Source organism: Portunus trituberculatus, chromosome 11 (assembly GCF_017591435.1).
Source record: "Portunus trituberculatus isolate SZX2019 chromosome 11, ASM1759143v1, whole genome shotgun sequence".
NCBI lineage: Eukaryota > Metazoa > Arthropoda > Malacostraca > Decapoda > Portunidae > Portunus > Portunus trituberculatus.
The window spans coordinates 4,401,782-4,411,139 of NC_059265.1; the positions used below are offsets into that span (position 1 = coordinate 4,401,782).

The following is a 9,358-nucleotide window of genomic DNA, read 5'->3' on the forward strand; positions in this document are numbered from 1 at the left end:
TGTGGTAGCTAAGATGTGTGAGAGGGTGGTGAAGAATAGATGGACAGACTTCTTGGAGAAAAATGACATACTTTGTGAGTGTCAATTTGGTTTTAGAAAAGGGCGTTCATGCACGACAAACCTGATATGTTACTATTCGAGGGTGATAGATGTAATACAGGAAAGAGATGGTTGGGCTGATGGAATATATCTGGATTTAAAAAAGGCCTTTGATAAGGTACCACACCGGAGACTGATCTGGAAACTTGAAATGGTAGGAGGAGTGCATGGCAGTTTACTAAAATGGATGGAAGACTTTTGGTAGGAAGAGAAATGAGAACAATAATTAAGGACAGACCATCAGAATGGGGCTTGATGGAGAGTGGAGTTCCACAGGGATCAGTGTTGGCACCAGTAATGTTCGCGGTCTACATAAATGACATGGTGGATGGGGTGTCCAGTTATGTGAGCCTATTTGCAGACGATGCAAAATTGTTAAGAAAAGTGAGATGTGACAAAGATTGCGAACTACTCCAGGAAGACTTGGACTGAATATGGAAATGGAGCTGTACATGGCAAATGGAGTTCAACACGACAAAATGCAAGAAATTAGAGTTTGGCAAGAGTGAAAGAAGAATCAGGAGTATGTACAAGATAGGAAATGAAGACATAAAACCAGTCATGAAGAAAAAGACCTTGGGGTGACAATTACCAATGACCTATCGCCAGAGAGACATATAAACAAAATAATTGGAGAAGTATTGAACTTATTGAGGAACATAAGAGTGGCGTTCGTATATTTAGATGAAGAAATGATGAAGAAAATAATTACTGCAATGATAAGACCAAGGCTTGAATATGCAACAATACAGTGGGCTCCGAACTTAAAGAAACACATAAGGAAACTAGAGAAAGTACAGAGGGCTGCAACAAAATGGTGCCTGACTTAAGAGATTTGACTTATGAAGACAGACTGAACAGAATGCAACTTCCGACCCTGGAAAACAGAAGAGAAAGGGGAGACCTGATAGCAATATACAGAGTGATGATTGGCATGGAAAAAATGGATAGGGAAGATCTGTGTATGTGGAATGAAAGAATGTCGAGAGGGCATGGGAAAAACTAAAATGGCCACTTATAGGAGAGATGTGAAAAAATATAGCTTCCCTCATAGAAGGGTGGAAGCATGGAATAGTTTAGACGTGGAAGTGGTCAACGCAAGGAATATTCATGATTTTAAGAAAAAGCTGGACATTAGTAGATACGGAGACGGGACAGTACGAGCATAGCTCTTTTCCCATATGTTACAATTAGGTAAATACAATTAGGTAAATACACACACACATGCACACACACACACACACACACACACACACACACACACACACACACAGCCTCACCTCACTTCAAAACACAAAAAATCTTCACATAAATATAAATTCACAGTATAAAACACAAACTTATTTCAAAACCCACACAAAAAAAAACTTTCCAATAACACACACACACACACACACATTTCTAGCACCTTGCCACAAAAATTCAGTATTTTTATGAGGCCTTCCAAGACAGTGGTTCCCAAACTGGGGGTGAATCATCCCTTGGGAGCAGCTTAACAATTTTTTGGGGAGTAATGGAGGTGACAGAAAAAATAAATAAATAAATAAGAATTCTGAAAAATGAAGAAAACCTTGCAGTGCCTCCCATTACAATTACTGTTAACTTAGTCTTAGTGGGCAAAGTTGTAACATAAATAATTATTCTGTGTAAGGGTAATGTGGTTGGTTAGTATGACATGTTAACCCCTTCAGTACTGGGACACATTTTACCTAGAGATCTGTGTACCATTAGACCATTTTATTCACTTTAAGAAGGGTCTATGGAGGACACAAGATTAATGGCCACAGTCTTCACTATCTTAACCCTTTCAGTACTGGAGGACAATTTTACCTAAAGATTTGTGCACCATTAGACCATTTCATTGACATTAGCAAGGGTCTATGGAGGTCACAAGGTTAATGGACACAGTCTTCACTTTCTTAACCCTTTCAGTATTGGGACACATTTACCTTGACATTTGTGTACCATTGGACCATTTTATTGACATTAGGAAGGGTCTATGAAGGTCACAAGGTTAATGGCCACAGTCTTCACTACTTTAACCCCTTCAGTACTGGGACACCTTTTTACCCTGAGATCTGTGTACCATTAGACCATTTTATTGACATTAGGAAAGGTTCATAAACATCAGAAGATTAATGGTCATCATCTTCACTATTCTAACCCCTTCAGTACAGGGACACATTTTTACCTTGAGATTTGCATACCATTAGACCATTTTATTGACATTAGGAAAGGTTTATAGACATCAGAAGGTTAATGATCACAGTCTTCACTATTTTAAACCCTTCAGGACTGGGACACATTTTACCCTGAGATCTGTGTACCATTAGACCATTTTATTGACTTTAGGAAAGGTTTATAGACATCAGGAGGTTAATGGCCACAGTCTTCACTATTTTAACCCCTTCAGTACTGGGACAAATTTTTACCTTGACATTTGTGTACCATTAGACCATTTTATTGACATTAGGAAAGGTTTATAGAGGGCAGAAGAATAAAGGCCACAGTCTTCACTATTTTATCCCCTTCAATACTAGGATATCTTGAGATCTGTGTACCATTAGACCAATTTATTAACATTAGGAAAGATCTATAGACATCAGAAGACTAATGGCCACAGTCTTCACTATTTTAACCCCTTCAGTACTGGGACACATTTTTACCTTGACATTTGTGTACCATTAGACCATTTTATTGACATTAGCAAGGGTCTAAGGAGGTGACAAGATTAATGGCCACAGTCTTCACTATTTTAACCCCTTCAGTACTTGGAGACATTTTTACCTTGAGGTTGAGTACCATTAAACCATTTTATTGACATTAGAAAAGGTTTATAGACATCAGAAGATTAATGGCCAATATCTTCACCCTAAAAACATGCCAAATGGTCTTAAAATACCATAAAACATGCCAAACTTGTCTTCAAATGTCCTTAAAAGAAAAACATTCCAAACTGCTAATCCATCCTAACTGTTCTTCATGACTCCAGGTGTTGTCTTGTACTCTGGGTGTTGCTGATGGCTGTAGGTGTTGTAGAAGGCTTGTGTTGCATTGTGGCTTGCTTGGCTTGGCTTGGTGGTGCAGTGTGTCTCCTTGGCAACATTCAGGGACCATTGGCTTGACTTTCCTGTAATGATAGGTTTACATTGAGTCACCTTCACTATTTTGTAAACTGAACTGAACGCAACTCAACCCAACCTAACAGAACTCAACCTAACTTAACTAAACTGAACAGAAATTAACCTAACCCAAAACAACCCAGCTCAACCCAACCCAACCTAACCAAAGTTAACCCAAAACAACCCATCATAACCCAACCCAACTCAACCCAACCCAACCTAACCCAAAACAACCCAAGTTAACCCAGAACAACCCAACATAACCCAACCCAACCCCAAACTAACCCAAAACAACCCAGCATAACCCAACCTAACCCAACCCTTTATCTTTACCTTTACCGAGGTGCCTGTCACGTGACGTCGGCGACCATGGAACACCATCCTCCTCTGTTTTGAGCCACTCTAACCCGATCCACAGTTGTCCAGCCCTCACTGACGTGTTTCACCAATGTGTCCATAAACTTGACCCTCTGTCTTCCTCTCGCTGGTTCCTTATACTCTTCCCAACAAGCATTCTCTCCCACAGTCCATGTCCTCTCAGTACATGGCCCACAAAATTGAGGTGCCTCCTCCTGATACTCTTCACCGGTGTTTTTTCCATTACTACTCTTCTCAATCCTTCATTAGTGATCCGTGCACTCCAAGGGATTCTCAGCATTCTTTGCATGAACCACATTTCTACTGCTTCTAACCTTTTGATCATGTTCTTCTTTATCGTCCATGTCTCAGAGCCATACATTAATGTGGACCATACATAACGCTTGAGTATACGTTGTCTTAGAGTTATATTCATGCTAATATTGGTCATTATCTTTCTTACCCTTAAAGTACGGGGGTTGATTTACTTTCTGTCTGTTACAGCGAGGAAAAATCACACCTGTCAAAAATGCTAAAATATTCTTTTCCTCATAAAAGCATATTTCTTTGTGTTATTCTGAGTACAACAATATAGTTTTCAACATGTCATCACCTCTCACACCAAAGTTATTGCACGTCAAAAATTCATGGCAGAATCCGCCGCTAAGAAATACCCCCAAGCTCAGATAACACCATCTCTCTCTCTCTCTCTCTCTCTCTCTCTCTCTCTCTCTCTCTCCATTTGGGCATATGAATTTGATGTAAAAGTAGGAACTTTTGCACTTTCATGTCATGAAAATGTGAACTCAGATGAAATGATGTTCAAAACAGAAAAATAAAAATAAACCACATATTACAAATATTGTGGATTTTTATAATAATTGGAATGTGGCAACTCTTCTTGGCAATGGGACTGACGTGACTTGGCCGACAAGCACAGTCCTGTAGAGGCAACCATGGGTGACACACACCAGCGCATTGTTCGAGGGGAGTATGTGAGGAGGTTTATGAACGTCGCTGTGAGGGTTGGCCTCTGTCTCCCAGATCACTATCAGAATCACTACTGGAGTCTTCACTTTCTTCTGTCTTAATAAAAATCACTGTCTTCATTTTCACCACTATCCTCAATGTCATTACCGAGTAACACTGACATAACATCACTCGGAGTACCGAAACCTAACTCCGGGTCACGGGATTGCTAGATGTTGCCTCAAAATGGGAAAAGATGACCTATGTGAGGGAACATATGTCTCCAGGCTCAAAGAGGTGAGTGAGAAAAGATGCCAGAGACTTCCACTTGCCCAAGGACCAACAGTGAGGGGGAGAGATTCAAACGTTTAGCGCCGAAAATCATGATTCCCGGAACGATCCCTGCTTCTCTGCACGCGACGCTACAATCATCCCAAAACAATCACCGAACGTTAAGGGTTAAACTATCTATGAGTGCTTGCAATTTTACCTCGGAATCTGCCGCTAAAACTGTATCGTCCGCATAATGTATGTTGTTTGTGTTTCTTCCCCCAATGCAAATTCCCTCCATTTCTTCCATCTCCTCCAAACATTTTTGTCCATACAACGAGAACAAGTCTGGTGAGAGTACGCAGCCTTACCACACTCCTCTCTGTATCTCTACCCATTCTGTGTCTGGTGAGAGTACACAGCCTTGCCACACTCCTCTCTGTATCTCTACCCATTCTGTGTTTTTATTTTTTATTCTTATTGCTGCTTTTAGTTCCCAGTATAGGTTATTTATCATTCTTACATCTTTGCCATCCAATCCAATCCAATCTCCTTTAACACGTCAATCATTTCCTCCTGTCTAATCGTCTCAAAGGCTTTCTCAAAGTCCACCAAACACATGTATACATCTTTTTGCATTTCAACTGCTCTTTCTGTTACCATCCTCAGGCCAAATATTGCATTACCCTTTCAAAATCCATATTGCTCCCAACCCAATCTATGCTCTCAAACATGCCAAACTGTCTAAAATGCCCTCAAAACATGCTAAACTGTTTGAAAATACCCTCCAAACATGCCAAACTGCCTCAAAACCTTACCTAACACAGCCCAACCCAACTAACCACACCACACACCACACCACTGACCTACATAAGGAAGGGAGCCGTGTGGCCTCAGCGTTGAGTGGCCACCTCCTCTTGGGTCACAGTGAGGTCACAGTCCAAGGAGTCCTGCCGCAAAAGGTCAGAGGTCACACAGGTCACACTGGGATAGTAATAATAGTAATAGTAGTAGCACAGGAGGAGGAGGAGGAGGAGGAGGAGGAGGAGGAGGAGGAGGAGGAGGAGGAGGAGGAGGAGGAGGAGGAGGAGGAGGAGGAGGAGGAGGAGGAGGAAGGAAGGAAGGAAGGAAGGAAGGAAGGAAGGAAGGAAGGAAGAAAGAAAGAAAGAAAGAAAGAAAGAAAGAAAGAAAGAAAGAAGAAAGAAGAAAGAAGGAAGGAAGGAAGGAAGGAAGGAAGGAAGGAGGGAGAGAGAGAGAGAGAGAGAGAGAGAGAGAGAGAGAGAGAGAGAGAGAGAGAGAGAGAGAGAGAGAGAGAGAGAGAGAGAGATAACAAAAACTTTATAAAATGACAATATTTATTATTTTACCTTTTCTTTTTTAATCTTTTCTTCTTCTCCTCCTCTTCTCATCTTCCAACACCTCTTCTTTCTTCCTCCTCCTCCTCCTTCTCCTCCTCCACCTCTTCCTTCTTCCTCCTACTCCTCCTCTTCTTCCTCTTGCCTTGGTCTATCTTTCTCCACATTCTTAACACAATCTGAAATAAATAAAACTGGATTAATATCAGAGAGAGAGAGAGAGAGAGAGAGAGAGAGAGAGAGAGAGAGAGAGAGAGAGAGAGAGAGAGAGAGAGAGAGAGAGAGATTGAAATAGCAAAACTTTATGAAATGACAATATTTATTATTTTACCTTTTCTTTTCTCTCTTTCTTCTTCTCCTCCTCTTCTTCTCATATTCCTCCACCTCTTCCTTCTTCTTCTTCTTCTTCTTCTTCTCTTCCTCCTCCTCTTCTTGCCTTGGTCCGTCTTATTCCATATTCTTAACACAATCTGAAATAAATAAAACTGGATTAAATTTAGAGAGAGAGAGAGAGAGAGAGAGAGAGAGAGAGAGAGAGAGAGAGAGAGAGAGAGAGAGAGAGAGAGAGAGACCTTAGTGTTTCAGTGTGCGGAGGCCATACATAAATTGAGTGTTATTGAAGCAGTGGGTAAGTAAGTGAAGTGTTTGACAGTGACACATAGAGAATAAGTGAATAAGTGAAGTGACATTTTAGACAGTTTGGCATGTTTTGAGGGTATTTTGAGACAGTTTGGCATGTTTTGAGTATATCTGAAAATAGTTTGACATGTTTTATGGCCATATTGACATGTTTTGAGGGCATTTTGAGACTGACATGTTTTGAGGGCATTTTAATACAGATACAGTTTGGATGGCATATTAAGACAGTTTGGTATGTTTTGAGGACAATTTAAGACAGTTTGCCAGGTTTTGAGGCCATTTGAAGACAGCTTGGCAGGTTTTGAGGGCATATTAAGACAGTTTGTTATGCTTTGAGGGGAATTTAAGACAGTTTGGCAGGGTTTGAGGACACTGTAAGACAGTTTGGTATGTTTTGATGACATTTTAAGACAGTTTGGCATTTTTTAAGGGTATTTTAAGACAGTTTGACATGTTTTGATGACATTTTAAGACAGTTTGGCATTTTTAAGGGTATTTTAAGACAGTTTGACATGTTTTGAGGGTATCTTGAGACAGTTTGGCATATTTCAGGGCAATTTAAGACAGTATGGCATGCTTTAAGGGCAATTTAAGAGTTTGGCATATTTTGAGGGTATTTTGAGACAATTTGACATATTTTATGGCCATATTGAGACAGTTTGGCATGTATTGAGAGCATTTTGAGACAGTTTGACATGTCAGAAAAGGGATCAGATAAGACAGAGAAAGTATGGAGGGAAGCATGCAGTGCAGGGCTGCCTGGCCACTTCTCATCCTCCACACTTCCATGTCCACATTTAAAACCATACACTCTTCGGCACTGTCCCCGAGAAACCATCCCATGCGCTCGCCTCGATTCCCGGTTCCCCCCTTCGCAGTTCCTCCACCCAGCAGATTTGACATCACATTAAAAGAGAAATATATGGTATATAATTTTGTTTTTGTGTAGGGGTTCCTTGAGACATGTCATGTATTTGAAGGGTTACGCAAGGCTAAAAAGATTGAGAAACGCTGCCTTATTCGTTACCATATTCTCTCTCTCTCTCTCTCTCTCTCTCTCTCTTTTCTCTTCTCTCTTATTTGTTTTCATATTCTCTCTCTCTCTCTCTTCTCTCTCTCTCCTTTTTTCATATTCTTTCTCTCTCTCCTCTCCTTATGCATTTTCATATTCTCTCTCTCTCTCTCTCTTATGCATTTTCATATTCTCTCTCTCTCTGACCAATAGCGTGGCTTCATATATGTGACGTCAAATCAGCTGGGTGGATTAGCTGTGAAGTGGGAGCCGGGAATCAAGGCAAGCACGCGGGATGGTTTCTTGGGGACAGTGCCGACTCTTCTAAATCAACATATATGCTTTCCATCTCCCTTAACTGTCATCCTTGCCACTTCTATGTCCACATTTTAAACCGTACACTCTTCTAGGATGAGACGGTGGAGCATGTGGTGCTGGAGTGTGTGAAGTATGCCAGAGACAGGTATGAAATGATGCAAGTGGTGCTGAGGGAGCTGGGGCATGACAGAGTGGAGATGACAGGAAGGGAATGGATGGTGGTGCTGCTGGGACTTTGTGGGAGATGAATGAAGGATGATTGAGGCTGTGAAAGAGTTCCTGGAGAGAATGTGGCGTGCTAGATGCAAGAACTAGTGGTGTGAAAGATGCCATTAAAACCTGCCAAACTTTCTTAAATTGAACTCAAAGTATGCCAAACTCTCTTAATATGCCATGAAAACATGTCAAACTGTCTTAATATGCCCTTAGAACATGCCAAACTGTCTAAAAATGTCTTCAAAACATGCCAAATTATTTTAAAATGGCCTCAAAACCAGCTAAACTGTCTCAAATTTCCCTCAAAACATAACAAATTGCCTTAATATGCCCTCCAAATCTGCCAAACTGTCTTCAATTTCCCTAAAAACCTCCAAAATTGACCTAACATACCCTCAAAACATACCAAACTGTCTCAATATGCCCTCGAAACTGTCTTAAAATGCCCTCAAAACATGTCAAACTGTCTCAAAATGCTCTCAATACATGCCAAACTGTCTCAATATGGCCATAAAATATGTCAAACTGTCTCAAAATACCCTCAAAATATGCCAAACTCTTAAATTGCCCTCAAAGCATGCCATACTGTCTTATATTGCCCTGAAATATGCCAAACTGACTCAAAATGTCAAACTGTCTTAAATACCCTTAAAACATGCCAAACTGTCTTAAAATGTCATCAAACATGCTAAACTGTCTTACAGTGTCCTCAAACCCTGCAAGACTGTCTTAAATTCCTCAAAGCATAACAAACTGTTTTAATATGCCCTCAAAACCTGCCAAGCTGTCTTCAAATGGCCTCAAAACCTGGCAAACTGTCTTAAATTGTCCTCAAAACATACCAAACTGTCTTAATATGCCCTCCAAACTGTATCTGTATTAAAATGCCCTCAAAACATGTCAGTCTCAAAATGCCCTCAAAACATGTCAATATGGCCATAAAACATGCCAAACTATTTTCAAATATCCTCAAAACATGCCAAACTGTCTCAAAATAGCCT

General features: G+C 40.6%; 1 long non-coding RNA gene across 1 annotated transcript; it reads right to left on the bottom strand.

The window, feature by feature from the left end:
* Positions 1-3,006: 3,006 nt before the first annotated feature.
* Positions 3,007-5,745, bottom strand: LOC123502438. The gene is made up of 2 exons (XR_006674067.1): positions 5,684-5,745; positions 3,007-3,229 (listed from the first exon to the last, which is right to left on the bottom strand). It is a non-coding gene; the product is annotated as an uncharacterized LOC123502438 (long non-coding RNA).
* Positions 5,746-9,358: the final 3,613 nt, after the last annotated feature.